The sequence below is a fragment of the Eumetopias jubatus genome, unplaced genomic scaffold, assembly GCF_037043125.1.
Source record: "Eumetopias jubatus isolate StellerSeaLion01/CBP00866 unplaced genomic scaffold, mEumJub1_p1.0 scaffold_4, whole genome shotgun sequence".
NCBI lineage: Eukaryota > Metazoa > Chordata > Mammalia > Carnivora > Otariidae > Eumetopias > Eumetopias jubatus.
The window spans coordinates 180099758-180121188 of record NW_028274810.1 but is presented as its reverse complement, the minus strand read 5'-3'; positions in this window follow the sequence as shown (position 1 = coordinate 180121188).

The window sequence follows — 21431 nt, the reverse complement described above, 5'->3', positions numbered from 1 at the left end:
TTTCATTTGTATTTTTACTTCTCCATATACTCCATTTCTTTGTCAGTATAGCTGAATGTTTATCAATTTTGCTGATCTTTTCAAATGGCCAACTTTTGGTTTTGTTGAATCCCTTTATTGTTTTTCTACTCTCCTTTATTTTTTTCTGCTTTAATCTTTTTACTTTCTTCTGATAGCTTTGAGTTTAGTTTGTTCTTCCTTTTCTAGTTTATTTGAGCTCTTCTTCTTCCATGTAGACATTTCGAGCTATAAATTTTCCTCTGGATACTGCTTTCACTACACCCCATAAGTTTTGGTATATTGTAGTTTTGTTTGTTTGTTTGTTTCATTTCTCTATCTTCTAATGCCCTGTGTAATTTCTTCTTTGACTCACTGGTTGTTTAAGAGTCTATTGTTTAGTTTGATAAGTTCTTTATAGATCTTGGATACCAGCCCTTTATTTGAAATGTCATTTGCAAATATCTTCTCCCATTCCGTAGATTGCCTCTTAGTTGACTGTTTCCCTTACTGTGCAAAAGCTTTTTATCTTGATGAAGTCCCCAAAGTTCATTTTTGCTTTTGTTTCCCTTGCCTTTATAGACGTGTCTCGGAAGAAGTCGCTGTGGCCAATGTCGAAGAGGTTACTGCCTATGTTTTCCTCTAGGATTTTTGAGCCCTGGGTATTATACACAACTAATGAGTTGTTGGACACTACATCAAAAACTAATGATGTGCTATATGCTGGTTAACTGAACATAATAAAAAAAAGAGTCTATTGTCCACAAGTTTAAATTTTTTTAGTTTTCCTTTTGCTTATTGATTTCTAGCTTCATTTCACTGTAGTCAGAAAAGATACTTTGTATGACTTCAGTTTTTTAAAATTTACTGAGACTTGTTTTATGGCCTGGTATATAGTATATCAGGGAGATGTGTTCCATGTGCACTTGAGAAGAATTATTTGTTTTGACTATCTTTTTCTCTCCTTTCATTTTCAATCAGTTTGACTTTGGATCTAAAAGGAATCTCTTGTAACCAACATATAGTCAGATTATGGTTTTTTTGTTTGTTTTGCTTTTGTTTTATTTATCCAATTTGCCAGTTTCTACCTTTCTATTGAAGAGTTTAATCTATTTAGAATTAAAGTTATTAGTGATAAGGAAGAACGTATTTCTGCCACTTTACTATTTTTTTCCACATGTTTTATAATTATTTTGTCCCTAATTTCCTCTATTACGTCTTTTACATTTAAAAGTTGATTTTTAAGGTTTTTTTTTTGGTAATGAACGACTTTTATTCCCTTCTCATTGCCTTTTGCATGTGGTGTGTAGGTATTTTCTCTGCGTTTATCATGGAGATCACATTTAACATCCTCAACTGTTGACATCTACTTTGAATTGATACCAAATTACCTTAAATAACATACAAATATTTGCTGCTGTATCGCTTCATCCTCTTTCCTTTTATATGCTGCCAAAGCAAGCACTCCTTTTATGTTGTCAAAAAATGGTAAGTTAACTCTGGAAATCAGATTTTCTCCCTCTCCCAGAGTTTGCTGGGGTTTTGGTTATTAAAGGCTATAATTGTCCATTTATTTAGTGACCTTCCCAAATTATTCCTGCAATGACTCTACTACTTATTTTATATAGTCACCAAAACCAAGATTTTGTTGAGCCCTACGGGAAAGTTTAGAGTCTTCTTAGATAATTTCTAAGTATGTTTCTCACTCTGGGAGTGCACGTAGCCCTTCTAAATTCCTCCATATACATGAATGCTTTTGCATGTCCTAATTTTTCAAAGAAATTCTCCCAACTTTTGCTCCTTAAGCATCCTTAAGAAGTCTGGTGTATGTTTTAACCGTAATATTTTGTTTCAGGGACTTGTGTGTTGTTAGTTTGGTTTGCAGTGTGTTTGCCCAATGCCTGCCACACTTCCGGCCTGAGTTACTAGTTGGGTGACACAAAGATCAGCACTGCTTCAACAGTCCCCAGACAACTTAGAACAGGCATACCTAATAATTCACAAATAAGATCAGCTCTGCTCTGCCTAGAACCAGAGACCGAGAGCCCACTCTGGGAACATGGGCTTTTCTCTTCAAGGCTACCATTGGGAAAGGTAGGACGTGGGATAAGGGCAAGGAAAAATGCCATAAAGCTTTTCTAACATCTGGAAGTTGCCTTTTTTCTGGTTCAGTGTTTATTTGACTATTGTAAACCTTTGACTCTTCTCTAGCATTCGGACCAAAGTTGGTTCTGACAGTTTCTGCTAATTTTTTAATGTTTCTGTGGGGGGATAAGAGCTTGGAACTCCCGAAATTTTACAGTTTTGTTGACACCACTCCTATTTGTTTCTGTAATCAGCCATTTAGTTTTGTTTGCAATGCAATAGAAGGACCTTTACTTTTATTAGAAGAAATGAACACGTTAAATATACTGACAGAAATAATATGCTGTCTTAAATCTTCTTAATTTTGTCATTTTCATGCTTCCTGCCTTATTTTTGTTTTTAGTCTTTTGCTGTATAAATTTAGGCTGTCATTTCTTAGTTCTTTCTTAGTTTTAGAAATTACACATTCTATTCTAATACAACTGTTTATTACTTTAGACTTCCCCAATTTAAGACATGTATATTTTTACTGTTTTTTTTTTTATTTTCCCTAACACTTTGTCTTTGTTAGTGTAGCATGAAGTACAAAACCCAAGTTAATGTTATTAACTTATTATTATAAAGCATACACGTATCATTTTTCAATAGTTATTTGCACAGTTACATTAATATTTGTAACCATATTTTTGACTAATTAGATTTGACTCTAGACTGCAAAGTTTCCAGTTCTCACCATCAACCTTTACAAACTACCTTAGTCAGTTTGGGCTGCTATAACATAATACTATAAACTGTGTGGCTTAAATAATAAACATTTTTTTCTCACAGTTCCAGAGGCTTGAAGTTTGAGATGAGGGTGCCGTATAGTCACGTGATGAGAGCCATCATCTTGGTTTACAGGCATCTGTTTCCCTGCTGTATCCTCACATGGTAGACAGAGAGAGCTCTGGTCTCTCCATCCCCTAACAAGGGCACCAGTCCCTTCAAGGGGACTCTACCTGCATGATCTCATCCAAACCCCATTATCTCCCAATTGACACCTCACCTCCAAATACCATCACACTGAGGATTAGGACAACATATGGATTTTAGGAGGACACAAACATTCAGTCCGTAGCACATACCATTACATCTTCACTCTATGATTTTTTTTTGATATAGCTCTCAGTTGGCTGAATTAAAAGTAATTTTTATTTTAATAAATGCAGGCGAATATCATACCTTCTTATTACAGTCACGTCAGTTCTCTCCATTATAGAAATAACAATTTAGCTGATCATAAAATTCCTGGGTCACAAGATTGCTCCTTTAAAATTCTGGAGATAATACAGATTCCATTATTTTCTGAAAGCTAATAATCTGGTCAAAATTATTCTTATTTCTCTGAAGATGGTCAATTTTTTCTTTCCGAATAATTTTTGAATTTTTCTTTATGTTGGTAATTGGCAATTTCAGCTGGAGAATATGTAGGTATAGTTGTTTTTCATTAATACCTCTTGAACCAAAAAGGACTTTGATCTAAATACACATTTTTTTCTTCTTAATGTCTAGGAAGTGTTTTTCAATTATGCACAGTTATAGCTTCTATTCCAATTATTCTGGATTATTACTCAGGAATATCTAGAATTATCTTAAAGACTTTATTTTTTAGAGGTGTTTTAGGTTCATATCAGAATTGAGAGAAAAGTAGAGCTTTCCTGTATACTTCCTTTCCCATTATCCACATCTCCCACCAAAGTGGTTCATTTGTTACAATTGATGAACTTACAATATAATCATCCATAGTCTGGAGTTTGCCTTAGGGTTTACTCTTGCTATTGTACATTCTATGAGTTTGGACACATGCATAATAGCATGCATCCATCACTAGTATTCTGCAGAGTATTTTCACTGCCCTAAAAATCCTCTGTGTTCTGCCTAGTCATCCATCCCCCCACTCCAATGCATAGAATCATTTTACTGTCTCTATAATCTTGCCTTTTCCAGAATTTCATATAGTTGGAATCATGTAGTATGTAGCCTTTTCAGATTGGCTTCTCTCACTTAGTAGTACACATTTCAGTTTCCTCCATGTCTTTTCATAGCTTAAGAGCTCATTTCTTCTTAGTGTTTAATAGTATTCCACTGTCTGGATGTATCACAGAGTATTTATCCATTCACCTATTGAAGGACATCTTGGTTGCTTCCAAGGTTTGGCAATTATGAATAAAGTTCCCATAAACATCCATGTGCAGGTGTTTATATGGACATAAATTTTGAACTCCTTGGTTACACACCAAGGAGTACAATTTCTGGATCATATGGTAAGGGTATGATTAGTTTTGTAAGAAACTGCCAGAGTGTCTTCCAAAGTGTCTGTACCATTTTGGATTCCCACCAGCAATGAAGGAGAGTTCCTCTTGCTCCACATCCTTCTTGGCACTTGCTATTATTAGTGTTCTGAATTTTAGCCTAATAGGTGTGTTGTAGTAACTTATTGTTTTAATTAGCATTTCCCTGATAACATGATATGGAGAATTTTCATATATTTATTTTCCATCTGTGTATCTTCTTCAGTGAGGTGTCTGTTAAGGTCTTTGACCTATAACTTAGTTGAGCTGTCCATTTTTTTATTATTGAGTTTTTTTGTTTGTTTGTTTTGCTAAGAGTTCTTTCTGTATTTTATTTTATTTTATTTATTATTTTTTTAAAAGATTTTATTTATTTATTTGACAGAGAGAGACATAGCGAGAGCAGGAACACAAGCAGGGGGAGTGGGAGAGGGAGAAGCAGGCTTCCCGCCCAGCAGAGATCCGGATGTGGGACTCCATCCCAAGACCCTGGGATCATGACCTGAGCTGAAGGCAGACGCTTAACGACTGAGCCACCCAGGCGCCCTCTTTCTGTATTTTAGATAATAGGCCTTTATCAGATGTCTTTTTTGCAAATCTTTTCTCCCTTTTCTTCTCATTCTCTTGACATTGTCTTTCACAGAGCAGAAGTTTTTCATTTTAATGAAGTGCAGCTTATTAATTACTTCTTTCATGGATCATTCCTTTGGTGTTACATCTAAAAAGTCATCATTGGACCAAAGTCATCTAGATTGTCCCTTAATTTATCATCTAGGAGTTTTATTGTTTTGTATTTTAGATTTAGGTTTATGACCCATTTTGAGTGATTTTTGTGAAGAATGTAAGGACTGTGTTTAAATTCATTTTTTGTGTGTACTTGTCCAGTTGTTCTAGCAACATTTGTTGAAAAAGACTGTCTTTACTCCATTGTATCACCTTTGTTCCTTTGCCAAAAATCAGTTGTCTATATTCACGTGGGTCTGTTTATAGGTTCTCTAATATGTGACGTTTTTTAAAAGATTTATTTATTTTAGAGAGAGAGAGAGAGAGCAGGGGTGGGCAGAGGGAGGGAATCTTCAAGCAGACTCCCTATTGAGCACAGAGCCCCCCACGGGGCTCCATGTCATGACCCATGAGATTATGACTGGAGCCAAAAACCAGGAGTTGGATGCCTAACTGACTGAGTTACCCAGGTGCCCCTCTAATATGTAATTTTTAGGTTAGATTTCTTTTCTCTGCCTTTTACAATTTTAGTTTCTTCTTTGCCTATGCCTTTGCTCTCTGGAAGATTTTCTTAATTTTTTTTCTCCATATGAAAATTTAATATTTGTGCCGTCTCATTTCTTCTTCTCTAATTAGTTCTGATGCAGGTTTTGAATCTGTTATTCTACTAATTCTTTGTGGTCCTTATGCGTGGCAATCAATTCTATTTCAATTTTATATTTTTATGAATTATATCATGCTGTTTCGTATTAATCTCACTCTAAGCAGTGGATCTCTGATGTTTGCCTTCCCAGTTTTGATTTTCCCTGTTCCAAGCAGAAGCTCCTAGTTTACCTCGGAGATTCACTTTAGTTTTTGTGACCTGAAAAGTCCTGGGCGGAAGCCAGTCAGTGAAATCAGCTTCAGCCCCAGCAACTGATTCCAGGAAGAGCACCCGACCTGACCAGCCGATGACTCTACAAGTTGCGCTGTTTCCATGGATACAGAACCTGAAAGGTATAACTGGGGCTTTTGCAGCCATCCTTCTACAGAAAAGGAGATTTTCCGAGGATAGAACCCACAGGGAGGAAGATGGCTCTCTTAAGCATACAGACAGTGAGAAATCTTTTTGTGAAATCACTGTTTGGGCCCCTCTATCCAGCAGCATCTAAAGCCTGTATATTCCTAGACATTTCACTTTGGGGAGCTAGTTCATTCCCTCGTTAATGCCACATCTTATTAGGTTTTCTGTCCATTGCAACAGAAAGAATCACAATTAGTACAACCCATTCTCTTCTAATTGTTTTTGCACCTGTTTCATAGAGGTCATTTTTTCTGTCTTTCTATGGATGGATATTCATTTAGGAGATATTGTATATGTTCTTATGGTTCTCACAATAACACATTTTAGGACATTTGCTATCCCACTGAGCCTTTAGGATAGTTCTATTCTTAAGTGCCAAAAAAGATGAAGGATTTTTTTTTTTTCTTACTGGAGAGATTTGGCCAGTGTATAGATTTTCCAGCCCCACTGCAGGGGTTAATTGGTGCCATTTCCAGCTGAGTTCATCCGGAGCTGCTCCGAAAAAGAACCTCCACTCTTTCCGTTTGGTCCATTTGCTTTGCATGCTCTTGGAGCAGCTGCTACTTTCTAGCTAGAACTTGTATTAACCTCTGTGCTTTCTGATTAGAATGGTGTCACCGTACAGTGATCAATACATTAGTGTGAACTGGGCCACCAACGAGAGTAGCCATTTCTTTGTAATTTAGTCGTTACGCCACAATGTACCGAACACATGTGATGTTTCCAAAGTCTTTTGTTTCACTGTGTTTTTTTAAGTGAAAAAGCAGAATATCTTGAGGATAGTCTGTGTGATATTATTGTCTAGCAGTGGTGAGAGATCTGACACACTTTTAGTAATACCTCCATCACCTTTGCAAAAAACCCTCTCTGAGCTTCTCCTCCTGCTCTTTCCCACCTCTGTTCCCCATTCATCATCACTCACTCCAGTAATGGAGGTTACAAGATGAGTAAATATCAAAACATTCTCATTGCTCCCCAACTCTGAATACAAATCCCCTAATCCCCTCCTTTTCCATTATTTCTTATAGAAAATTGCCTTGACATTCACACTCACAGGTCACTGACACCTTTCTTAAAGAATAGATTCTTTGCCTAGGCTTGCCTATATTCTGGTGAAATAGAGGAGAAAAATTCACTTCCTTGCCTATACTCCTTCTACTGGCTAGGTTTTTCTTGAATTGGTCTTGCTACAGTTCTTTGCATGTGAGAACCCCAGTTCTCAAAAAAGGGTGCCCACCCATCTAAATGTCCTATATTGCTGAATCAGGGAGGATGGCAAAAGCAGATGCTGGGTGGGAAGATGGACGACAATGTTCTGCCCTCCATAGTTGATGTATTTCATGTTTGTTTTGTTTTTGTTTGTTGGTTGGTGTTGCTACTTATGTACCCCAGACCCTGCCAGGGTTTCTGAGGCAGAAGCGGTCATTGAGGGAAGAGAGGAATCATATTTCTAGTTCTGGTGAGAAAGACAAATCTTCTTTGTTTCATGAGGATAAGTATAGAACACAGCCTGATTTAATTTTTTAATTATCTGTCTCCATTTGCCTTATTGTTCAATATTCTGTTTGTCTTAATTTTTTTTGGAACTCTGAGTTTTCATGTTATTTTATGTTAGTTCCTAAGCATTTTATTGGGAATTGGGAAGAGGGGAAGCCAGAAGTCATTTCCAAACATTGGTCTGATTTACACCTTAAAAATCAAAGACAGTGGGAAACTGCTCTCAAACAGAGAAAGACTAATATCAGATGTTGTTTTCTGAGGCAAAGAAGATCAACCGCTGTTCAAAGGTAAACTAAATGGCATCCAGTAATAGAATGGCTGCTAAATAACCATACAGGCTTTCACTTCTGAAACAAAATCTTGGCAAGAGGTCAAGAAACTGAGTTTTGGCATCTCTGTCTAGCCTTTGAGGGTTGGATTAGTCATGTCGGGAGCTCTTCACCCGGGTCACCTCCATTGCAGTGGAGCTGAGGGAAGCCTGTGGCCCGAACTGCAGAGCAACTTCCTTCTGGTCGGGCTACAGTTTCACTGCTCGCCCTGGGAGGCTGGTGTTATTACATTTCCATCTCCCAGGCTTTGTAGCCACTTACATTGAAAGTTTTAAAAGATTTGTTGAAGGAAAAAGAATGTCAGAAGTCTTTGAAACATAACAGCAGGTTGAAAACCAGTTGCAGGATCATATAGTATCAACAGAAATGCTCTAATGTTATAAGGCATAGTAATGAATGGAACTATTTACAGAAATGCCTAACTAACATTATAAGATTATACTAATAAATGAAGCCATACGAGTAGAGAAAATTGACTACCAATAGCTCCCAGAGAGCTGAAGGTCTATGAAAATGAATATTTCTATAGCCTCATAGTTCTTCCTGGCATTTTATTACATTTAGAAACTTCAACTGCTCTCAGTTTAGGTTTTGGCATCGGAAAATAAAGACTAGTTTTATGGATAGTGCTCAAGTTTTAATGGTGATTATGAGTAATGAAAAGCATTAATGTTTAGAAATTTAGAGGTTATGCCAGTATCAACATTAGGATTTTCTATTAGCACAGTTGAGGGAGATGTCGTGTTCATAATTTAATTAAAACTCATTGCTCTGATTTCCTTTCCTACAAAATCATTGGAAACCTGATGCTGTCTGACATAATAAACAACTCCCCATTACAGTGCTCTTCTGTTCCATAACTTGTGTGTTGTTTTGGTGCTTCCTGAGGTTCCATAAGGTTTTTCTGCCCCAGGACTCATTTTCTTGTATTCCATAAACTTTGCTTCTGAGAATCTCTAGTCGGCCCCCGGGGAAGAGTTAAAGAAACGCAAGTACTTCTCTTAGAGTAGTTATTGAAAATGCTTCATTCCATTGAAGGTGATGTCTATATACAAAACCTCCAATATCACTGACAGATGAGTTTGATGAAAATTATAATGAGTATAAAAGTGTTGATGGTGGTGGAGAAAAGGTAGCATCGGATCTTGTCTCGTGACCTTTTGCCAACTGCCTGGGAGTGGAGGCAGGGGAGAGGGCAGGGGATAACAGACAGGTTAAGGTGAATAAAAAGGGAAAGGTTAGGTGAGCCTGGGTGGCTCATTGGGTTAAGCTTCAGACTCTTGATTTCAGCTCAGGTCAATGATCTTGAGGTCGTGAGACTGAGCCCCTGCATGTCAGGCTCTGCACTGGCCATGGATCCTGCTTCAGATTCTCTCCTTCCCCATGCCCCTCTCACCCCAGCATGGCTTGATTTCTCTCGCTGAAAAAAAAAAAAGTTAAAAATGGGAAAAAGCTATGGGGATTTTGCATTCTTCAGAGCACATAAGGTAAGATTGCAGCTCCAGACCTATATGTGACTCTAACCCAGCAGTGGCCAGAGCATCCAATAACTCCTAGAAGTTTGCTGGCTTCTCCTTAGTAATAATAGTGTGCACTCACTACGTACCAGTTACTGTGCTGGTGAAACTTTATACGCACGTTCTATCTCTCAGAGAATACTCAGAACTACCTGAGGCCGGTATTATTATTCTCCTTTTACAGATAGCACGTCTGGGTTGGCAGGATTGACTATTTTCCTCCATGTCACACACAGCTCATAGGCATGAGAGTTGGAAATTGGATCTCAAGGTCTTCCTCTTAACCAGCTCATCAATACCACCCTTTAGGGTTTTTGCTGATTCCCCACTGCTGCCATTGAGTCCAGATGATCATAACAGTGCTAACCGAAATCTCCCAAATAAAATGATAAATTTTCAGGGACAAAACAAAAGGTTGGATAGACATCAGCTTTGTCAAGGAGCCCAGCCCTGTTCTGTCTAAAACAAATAAGGACACAGAAATCACAGGTATTTTACTGTGAAATATTTATTAGGCCAATACTGTGTATTCATCTTCATGCTAGACCTTGTTGGAATATAGAAAAGATTCTGGTTGGGGGGCGGAGCAAGATGGCAGAGGAGTAGGAGACCTGGATTTCGTCTGGTCTCAGGAATTCAGCTGAATAGGGATCAAACCATGCTGAACACCTATGAAGTCAACAGGAGACCGAAGATAAGAAGAGTAACAACGCTCTGAACAGAAAAGTGACCACTTTCTGGAAGGTAGGAGATGCGGAGAAGTGAATCCGAGGCAATATTCGGGAGGATAGACGGCGGGGGAGGGAGCCTCCGTCGGCCGCTTCTGGCAAGTGATAGAGCCGCGGAGCACAAAATCGGAACTTTGAGAAGTTGGCTCCGCTGAGGGACGTCGCTCCAGTGGCTAAGCAGGGAGCGGAACCCTCGCGGGACAGTGTGGTCTCAGGACCCTCGGGGTCACAGAAAGACCGGGGGTGCCTGAGTGCGGCAGAGCTCCCAGGTATTGGAGCAGGGAAGCCGGCTGCAGAGACGGAGCCGAGGCGTGGGCTCTCAGCTCGGGGTTGCCATAAACTGTGATCCGCGGCCCAGTCGGGCCACTGCTCCTCCAGCAGGGACCCAACAAGCAGCAGAGCCGGGGAGACTCCCCTTCCTCCCCCGGGAGGAGTGGTGCGGGAACGCACTGCAGGGATCTGCTGGGTTTGGAGACTCCACACGGGGTCGGGTGCCAGAGATAGAAACGCTCGATCACAGGCCGGGTGAGCACGGAGTGCGGCCAGAGACCGGGGAGACGGGAGTGACTGCTTTTCTCTGGGGGCGCACTGAGGAGCGGGCCCCCGAGTTCTCAGCTCCTCCGGGCGGAGATTGGGAGGCCACCATTTTCGCCCTGGTCCTCCAAAGCTGTACCGAGAGCTTGCAGGGAACAAAAGCTCCTGAGAGCAAACCCGAGCAGCTTGCTTAGCCCGGACACACCAGGGCGGGGCAATTCAGCCTCCGGCAAAGACATTGGGGAACCACGGCAACAGGCCCCTCCCCCAGAAGATCAGCACGAACAGCCAGCAAGCCAAGACCAAGTTTACCGATCAAGGAGAACGGGAGAACTCCAGCGCTAGGGGAATACTGCACATAGAATTCATGGCTTTTTTACCATAATTCATTAGTTTTTCAAAGTTAATTTTTTAACTTTTTTTTTGAATTTTTCTTTTTCCCTTTTTCAAACAACATCTTATCAATCCCTTTTAAAAAAAAACATTTTTTATTTTTCATTTTTAGAGTCAAATTTTTATCCCTTCATAGTAGTTACCCTTATTTTTGGCATATATACATAAGTTGTTCTCTCTTTAAAATTTTGAGATACAATTTCTTCTAACAGATCAAAATATACCCTAAATCACTAGTGTATGGCTTTGTTCTATTCTTCTGCCTGATCACATTCTCTCCCATTTTTTTCTTTTTTTTTCTTTTTTCTTTTTCTTTTTAAATCTTCTTTATTTTTAAAAACAACTTCTTATCTTATCAATTCCTTTTATAAAATCTTTTATAATTTTCATCTTTACAGTCATCTGCCCTCCCTTCACTGTATCAACCCTTATTTTTACATATATAAGTCTTTCTTCCTTAAAATTTTAGCAGGCACTTTCTTCTAACAGACCAAAATATGCCCAAAAGCTAGTGTGTGGCACTGATCTATGCACTAGCCTCATCATATTTGATCATATTCTGTTTTTGTTTTGTTTTGTTCTGTTTTTGTTTGTTTTTATCTTTTTCTTTTTCCTTTTTTTTTTTTTCTCTTCTTTCTTTCCCTTTCTTGTCCCCTGGTTTCAAGTCTTTTCTGATTTGTATAGAGTATATTTGCTGGAGACGTTGTTAACCTGTTAGCATTCTGTTTTCTCATTCATCTGTTCTCCTCTGGACAAAATGACAAGATGAAAAAAAATCACCTCAGCAAAAAGAACAAGAGGTAGTACCGTCTGCCAGGGACCTACTCAATACTGACATTAGTACGATGTCAGACCTAGAGTTCAGAATCATGACTTTAAAGATACTAGCTGGGCTTGAAAAAAGTGTGGAAGTTATTAGAGAAACCCTTTCTGGAGAAATAAAAGAACTAAAATCTAACCAAGTCAAAGTCAAAAAGGCTATTAATGAGGTGCAATCAAAAATGGGGCACTATCTGCTAGGATAAATGAGGCAGAAGAAAGAATCAGCGATATAGAAGACCAAATGATGGAAAATAAAGAGGCTGAGAAAAAGAGAGAGAAACAACTACTGGATCACGAGGGCAGAATTCGAGAGATAAGCGATACAATAAGATGAAACAACATTAGAATAATTGGGATCCCAGAAGAAGAAGAAAGAGAGAGAGGGGCAGAAGGTATATTGGAGCAAATAATAGCAGAGAACTTCCCTAATGTGGGGAAGGAAACAGGCATCAAAATCCAGGAGGCACAGAGAACCCCTCTCAAAATCAATAAAAATAGGTCAACCCCCAACATCTAATAGTAAAACTTATGAGTCTCAGAGACAAAGAGAAAATCCTGAAAGCAGCTCAGGAGAAGAGATCTGTAACCTACAATGGTAGAAACATTAGATTGGCAACAGACCTATCCACAGAGACCTGGCAGGCCAGAAAGGACTGGCATGATATCTTCAGAGCACTAAATGAGAAAAATATGCAGCCAAGAATACTATATCCAGCTAGGCTATCACTGAAAATAGAAGGAGAGATAAAAAGCTTCCAGGACAAACAAAAACTAAAGGAATTTGCAAACACGAAACCAGCCCTACAAGAAATATTGAAAGAGGTCCTCTAAGCAAAGAGAGAGCCTAAAAGCAGCATAGATCAGAAAGGAACACAGACAATATACAGTCACAGTCACCTTACAGGCAATACAATGGCACTAAATTCATACCTTTCAATAGTTACCCTGAATGTAAATGGGCTCAATGCCCCAATCAAAAGACACAGGCTAGGGCACCTGGGTGGCTCAGATGGTTAAGCGTCTGCCTTCGGCTCAGGTCATGATCCCAGGGTCCTGGGATCGAGTCCCGCATTGGGCTCCCTGCTCCTTGGGAGCCTGCTTCTCCCTCTGCTTCTCTCTCTCTCTCTCTCTCTCCCTCTGTCTCTCATGAATAAATAAATAAAATCTTTAAAAAAAAAAAAGACACAGGCTATCAGATTGGATTAAAAAACAAGACCCATCAATATGCTGTCCGCAAGAGACTCATTTTAGACCCAAAGACACCCCCAGATTGAAAGTGAGGGGGTGGAAAACCATTTACCATGCTAATAGACACCAAAAGAAAGCTGGGGTGGCAATCCTTCTATCAGACAAATTAGATTTTAAACCAAAGACTGTAATAAGAGATAAAGAAGGACACTATATCCTACTTAAAGGGTCTATCCAACAAGAAGATCTAACAATTGTAAATATCTATGCTCCTAACGTGGGAGCAGCCAATTATATAAGGCAATTAATAACAAAAGCAAAGAAACACATTGACAACAGTACAATAATAGTGGGGGACTTTAACACCCTCTCACTGAAATGGACAGATCATCTACGCAAAAGATCAACAAGGAAATAAAGACTTTAAATGACACACTGGACCAAATGGACTTTACAGACATATTCAGAACATTCCATCCCAAAACAATGGAATACACATTCTTCTCTAGTGCCCATGGAACATTCTCCAGAATAGATCACATCCTAGGTCACAAATCAGGTCTCAACCGGTACCAAAAGATTGGGATTATTCCCTGCGTATTTTGAGACCACAATGCTTTGAAACTAGAACTCAATCACAAGAGGAGTGTCGGAAAGAACTCAAATACATGGAGGCTAAAGAGCATCCTACTAAAGAATGAATGGGTCAACCAGGAAATTAAAGAAGAATTAAAAAAATTCATGGAAACCAAAGACAATGAAAACACAACTGTTCAAAATCTTTGGGATACAGCAAAGGCAGTCCTGAGAGGAAAGTATATAGCAATACAAGCCTTTCTCAAGAAACAAGAAAGGTCTCAAATACACAACCTAACCCTACACTTAAAAAAGAGCTAGAGAAAAAACAGCAAATAAAGCCTAAACCCAGCAGGAGAAGAGAAATAACAAAGATCAGAGCAGAAATCAATGAAATAGAAACCAAAAGACAGTAGAACAGATCAACAAAACTAGCAGCTGGTTCTTTGAAAGAATTAACAAGATTGATAAACCCCTGGCCAGACTTATCCAAAAGAAAAGAGAAATGACCCAAATCAACAAAATCATGAATGAAAGAGGAGAGATCACAACCAACACCAAAGAAATACAAACAATTATAAGAACATATTATGAACAACTCTATGCCAGCAAATTAGATAACCTGGAAGAAATGGGTGCATTCCTAGAGATGTATCAACTACCAAAACTGGACCAGCAAGAAACAGAAAACCTGAACAGACCTATAACCACTAAGGAAATTGAAGCAGTCATCAAACATCTCCCAAGAAACAAAAGCCCAGGGCCAGATGGCTTCCCAGGGGAATTCTACCAAACATTGAAAGAAGAATTAATACCTATTCTCCTGAAACTGTTCCAAAAAATAGAAATGGAAGGAAAACTTCCAAACTTGTTTTATGAGGCCACTGTTACCTTGATCCCCAAACCAGACAAAGACCCCATCAAAAAGGAGAATTACAGACCAATATCCTTGATGAACATGGATGCAAAAATTCTCACCAAAATACTAGCCAATAGGATCCAACAGTATATTCAAAGGATTATTCACCACGACCAAGTGGGATTTATCCCTGGGCTGCAAGGTTGGCTCAACATCCACAAATCAATCAACGTGATACAATACATTAACAAAAGAAAGAACAAGAATCATATGATCCTCTCAACAGATGCAGAAAAAGCATTTGACAAAGTACAGCATCCTTTCTTGATCAAAACTTTTCAGAGTATAGGGATAGAGGGCACATACCTCAATATCATAAAAGCCATCTATCGATTTATTTATTATCCCCAGTCTGTATCATTTTTAGGACTTTTCATTTTTTATGCCTATCTTAATCCCTGGAGGAAAATACGAAGTTATTTCAGATGCTCCTGAATGAATAGGTATTCCATTCGTTATTTATCTTCTTATCAATCTTAATGAACAATCTTAGTGATAACTGTGCTATTATGCAAAAATGCAATCTTATATGTATCAGTCTTATATTCCTAAATTTGAAGAACCATCAGCAAGATTAGAAGCAAAAACTGTGTTTTGATTTAATAAACTATTTATGCCAAAGGGTTTACACTTTAAGGGGAAATTCAGACCTATTATTTTATATAAATTTAAACTATTCAATTTGTATAGTACTTGGATATTTTACTTAGGCCTTTTTTTAATTACCACATTAAAACCAGAACATGGAAAAAGCTGTTCCATATCCCTGCCTTAAATTTAGGAATAACTTTATAGCTTCTTCTTCTTGAGATTCTTCCCTGCTTTCTGTAAGTGATATGAGAAGCAATATAAGAAACACGTGGACAGATATTTAAAAATCAAATCATACAAATACGAGTACATGATTGGAGATTTAACTTGACAACTAACTTTCCACGCAGTGCCTGTTATGTTCCAGGAGCCCTTCCAGCATGGGAGACCCAGCAAGGACAAAACTGACCAAGCCCCTGTTCTCATGAATTGGTTCTCATTCTACTGGTTAAACTCTGTGATTTATAACAGCTATTTGTTCTCAATTATGCATTTGAAAAATACTGGCATGTTATTAACTCTATTAGCAAGGCAAATTCAATCATAAAGCTGTGATTTCAAAAATAGGGTATTTCACGGCAAAATTTTTCGCATTTTAACATCTCATTCTTTTTCCCCATTGCCCCTGGCCTGGATTGAGAAATTGGCATTTGCAAATACCATGAATAACCAAGAGACAATTATTTTTATTATGCCTGTAATTTTTTAAAAAATCTTAATTTCCAAATCAGCACAATCCAGAGTCTTGGCAAGTATCAAGCAATTTAGATAATGTGCAAAAAGTGTCCAGACTGCCAAGTCTCTCATTTCCATGAGCCCGTGTGCATATAACCTGGTCATGTTCATGAAGCAGAGAGCTCCAAGACATGGTCCTGTTTCCAAATTATATACCCTTAATTCTGATGTGAGCCAACCAAGTCTCTGGCCAAGGTATGAGACCTCAGAGAATGAAATCAGTTGTAATTGTCTACAGGCTTGTTCGGTGTACCTCCCTCACAACTGCCTTCTCTGTTGGCAGTTGGACAACCAGACAATAACATGTCTTCTCAGCATCTCACTCACTCGATTACTTATTCCCATGAAGGACGCCAAAGTTCTACTTCAAAGCCCTGGGCACCTCTCAGCTGTGTTCCTGCGATCGCTTTTTTTCAGGGGTTGTGGGTGAAGGTGAGGGATCCCATCAGGCTTCTCACTGAGGAGATTGGGTCGAATGGTGATACCACAGAGCAAAGCAGGAAGTCCGGGCAAAGGTGCAGCTTGAGAGGCAAGGAGATGAGTTCCATCTGGGCACGTGGGGTTGGATGTGTCTGGGGAGCAACCCGCTGGAAGTGTCAGCTAGGCAGATGGGTGTGCCTTGCTAGAGCTCAGGTGGTTAAGAAATGGTCAACATAAAGGCAACAGGGAAGCCCACCAGGGAGAGACAGTAGACAAGAAGCCAAGGAGACCATGGAGAGCACTATGGGGAATGTGGCTCATTCTCTAAGGAAAAGCAGCCATGAGAGAAGACAAAGAAGCAGCAGTCAGAAGCAAAGGAGGTAGGAACAACCAGTTTCTTAGAAACCAAAAGGGAAACGAGGTTTAAGCGGGGAGCACTATGGGGAATGTGGCTCATTCTCTAAGGAAAAGCAGCCATGAGAGAAGACAAAGAAGCAGCAGTCAGAAGCAAAGGAGGTAGGAACAACCAGTTTCTTAGAAACCAAAAGGGAAACGAGGTTTAAGGAAAAGCAGGTAGTCTAAAAAATGTTATGAAGAGAAAGAGTAAGATGACAGCTAAAAAGTCGGGTTCCCATACACAGAGATAAACTCAAAATGGATGAAAGACCTAATTGTGAGACAGGAATCCATCAAAACCCTAGAGGACAACACAGGCAACAATCTCTTTGACTTCAGCGGCAGCAACTTCTTCCTAGAAACATCAAAGACAAGGGAAACAAAAGCAAAAATGAACTATTGGGACTTCATCAAGATAAAAATCATCTGCACAGCAAAGGAAACAGTCAACAAAACTAAAAGGCAACCTATGGAATGGGACATGATATTTGCAAATGACATATCAGATAAAGGGCTAGTATCCAAGGTCTATAAAGAACTTATCCAACTCAACACCTAAAAAACAAATAATCTAGCCAAGAAATGGGCAGAAGACATGAACAGACATTTCTCCAAAGAAGACATCCAAATGGCCAACAGACACATGAAAAAATGCTCCACATCTCTTGGCATCAGGGAAATACAAATCAAAACCACAATGAGATACCACACCAGTTAGAACGGCTAAAATTAACAAGACAGGAAACAACAAATGTTGGTGAGGATGTGGAGAAAGGGGGAGCCTCCTACACCGTTGGTGCAGCCACTCTGGAAAACAATATGGAGGTTAAAAATAGAGCTACTCTACGACCCAGCAATTGCACTACTGGGTATTTACCCCAAAGATACAGATGTAATTATCCAAAGGGCACCTGCACCCCAATGTTCACAGCAACAATGTCCACAATAGCCAAACTGGCAAGAGTCGAGATGTTCTTCAACAGATGAATGGATAAAGAAGATGTGGGCCATACATACAATGGAATATTACTCAGCCATCAGAAAGGATGACTAGTTACCATTCACATTGACGTGGATGGAACTGGAGGGTATTATGCTGAGCAAAATAAGTCAGTCGGAGAAAGATAAGTATCATATGGTTTCACTCATATGTGGAATATAAGAAACAGCACAAAGCATCCTAGGGGAAGGAAGGGAAAACTGAAGAGGAAGTCACCAGAGAGGGAGAAAAACCGTGAGAGACGCTTAACTCTAGGAAGCAAACTGAGAATTGCTGGAGGGGAGGTGGGTGGGGAAGGAATGGGGTAACTGGGTGATGGACATTAAAGAGGGCACGTGTTGTGATGAACACTGGGTATTATATGCAACTGATGAATTATTAAACACGACATCTGAAACTAATGATATGTTGGCTAATTGAATTTAATTAAAAAAATAATAATAAGTGCGGTTTGGGCTTGGTGTTGGGAAGTCCCTGGTGATGTTTCCCAGAAAGGCTCATTGGAGAAGGAGACAGGAAAGCTTAGCTGCAGAGGGTTACTGCAGGGGCAGTAGGAGGGGAAGGGAAGGCTGAGGAGACCATGCTTTCTTGGAGCTTAGCTATAAAAAGAGGGAGACAAGGGAACCTGAGTTGCTCAGTCGGTTAAGCACCTGCCTTCAGCTCAGGTCATAATCCCAGAGTCCTGGGATCTAGCCCCGCATCAGGGTCCCTGCTCAGCAAGGGGTCTGCTTCTCCCTTTGCCCCTCCCCTCGCTCGTGCTCGTTTTCTCAAATAAATAAATAAAATCTTAAAAAAAAAGCACGGGGAGACAAATAGGCAAGCACGCAATGGAAGGAGGGATTTTTTTTTTTTTTTCATGGCATGAGAAACCTATTATATTTAGACTGTGAAGAAAGAGCCAGGAGAGAGGAGGCACTGTAAGTAAAGAAGTCATGGCCGATGGAGGGGGATCCTGGAGAGTGGAAGGGGTGGGGTTTAGTGGACTAGAGACGAAATTGTCCTTGAACCTGAGAGAAGAGTAGGAGGAGTGAGGTGCAAATAGGTAAGTCAGCGTGAGGGTCAGAACATGAGAGCATGTCTAATTTATCTCTTTCTTCTCTGGATGACTTTGTAGTTTCTTTCCAATTCCCGTAGAAAAATCATGCTCCTAGGCATCAGCTACCCTTCTTTGGAGAAGAAATTGGTTTCCCCTTTTTTTGTACTGCCACCTTTGAAAGAGTTGTACAAACCTGGTTTTAAATAATCTCTAAAGTGATATTTCTCTTTCACCTTAAAAATAAAAGATATAATGACTAAAATAATTAATAGTTTCTTGCTTTATCAAGTAGGGATTTTATTAGGTACCTCGGTAGTGAGAATTTTTATTTATTCATTCAGTTATTTATTTAATTACTGCATTGGTCTGTTAGTTATAGTAAGTAGTTGAATTTTTTTAAAGCTTTTTCCAAAAGTAGATGAGCATCAATTACACTGAAATGAAAGCTATTTTATTTGGCAAGCATTTACAAACATTTGGACAGTCAACTTTGGCTTTCTATAGGAGTATTTAAAATCGGCAATAGTGAATATTGGAAGGGCATTTTTAAAATCAAAATACAGAGGTTTTATTGATGTATTTTAAGGAAGGGATACAAAGCGATTTAACTTATTTTTAAAGTGTTAGACTAGTCTCATGCACTCTTGCTATAGGATATAGACTACACTTTGGTGGGTAAACCAATTACTAGAATGACAGCTTTACATTCCAAAACTCTTCTTGGAAAAAAAAAAATTATGTCTGCTCTATCTACAGATGCCCCAGCAGCTCCTGCCCTGCTGAGAGCTGGCTGCCATCTGAGCAAGACCCAAGTCACCTGCAAACACCCATGGCCAAACACAACTCTCTTTTCCTTCTAACTAGTAGCAAACTGGTCACTTTCAGGGCAATCCATCATGCAATAAGTTTTTCACTGTTATTGTTAGAAGACTTAAATGTGAAATGACTAAAATTCAGAATCCATCACAAGATTCAGAAGTCATGTTATTATTAGAATTGTCTAGGTTCTTGCCCTGCGTTTGAACCAATTATAAGAACACGAAAACATTTGTTCCCTGCTAACACACCTCCCCCTCCCCAGGATTCCCTTTATTATGGTTTCATTCAATATTATGTTTTCTTCCTATGGAAAGAGTAGGTGCAAATGTCCAACCAAATGTTTCTGTATTTTTCTTGGCAAAACTAGGTTTAGATCTTTAAACTAGGATCCTTTAAAATAGACCTATTCAAAATGTTTGAAATATTTTGTTCCAAGAATATAATCAGCAGATATATATGTATGCTCTCGAAAATCAAAAACAAAAACCACCTTACGTAATGTGTTTAGGTACTGTTTTTTTTTTTTTTTGCCTTATTTGCCAAAAATCACAGAACTAATTTCAGTGTCCAAATGTAAGCCTGTGCTTTCATTATATAAAACTCTTAGAAGTTTGAGGGTTTCAAATATTAAAATACTTCAATGTCTTTTTGCTTTTTTAAAAATAAGTGAGCGCCCCCCTCAGGTGACGGTATGACTGTCCAGTTAGTTGCAGGGTCTGTTCATACCTCCCCTCCCTTCACCCATGACAAGCAGGCAGCCCCTCCAGCAAAGGAGCAAGCCTCACGCCAATCCATTCTAGATCTCTCCCCAGCCTCCGAATCCATTCCATTAAATAACACTCTAAACAACTTAGGCCTGGGCGTGAAATTATGTCCAACCCTTGCCTGTCTCTCAAAATATAAGAAGTACACCAGAAATAAATAAATAAATAAAATAAAGATCCATAACCGGTGGGGTTGCTTCAGTAGTTGGTAAGACCCGTGGGTCGTTACAGCTCTTCACAGCTTGATGTGTCTCTTCTCTGGAGCCCTGCATATCTGACTGTAAAAGTTCACGTAGATCCGTCAACTTTCTTCAGCCCCTGGTGGAGCTCCCTTTGAACATAATGACCTATTTGGGTTACAGCAACCACAGAAGTAGCCACAGGAGCCACAGAAGTAAATACAATTTACAATAACTATCAAAGTGGACAAAGGAAAGACCAGTAGAAGAACAAGCTAGAAATTCAGCCGTGATTTGATTGCTCTCACACCTGCATCCCCACTAAAGTTCCTACGTGTGCCGCTGCCGTGGGATGCTGTGGTCAAGTAAGAAGCAACCAGGATCAAGGCCATGGACATCTGCTGTGGCATACAGAAATAAACACTACAGAAAGCCGGTTTTGAGCTGGAATGGTGAAATGGTTGGGGTGGTTGCGTTTCCTGGCGTAGAGCAGGCTTTCTGCCTGAGATCTCTGGATGATCCCACCTCTCAGGGGAGGCGACAGACAGTTCATGTTAGCAGAGTGAACACACTCCTTGTCCTTTTAAATTTGAGATGGCTACTTTCTAGACCCTTCTATCTCTCTGTAGAAGTAAACCAAGCCTGGAGATTCTCAAGGGCAGCTTTGTTGAACAAGACAGAATTTGAACTTCTGAAAGCTTTCTGGAAACATGATTTCCATTGCATTGAAGGAATAAAGATACACAAACCAGTGTGATGGTGATAAAGCACGGAAGAGAATATCAAG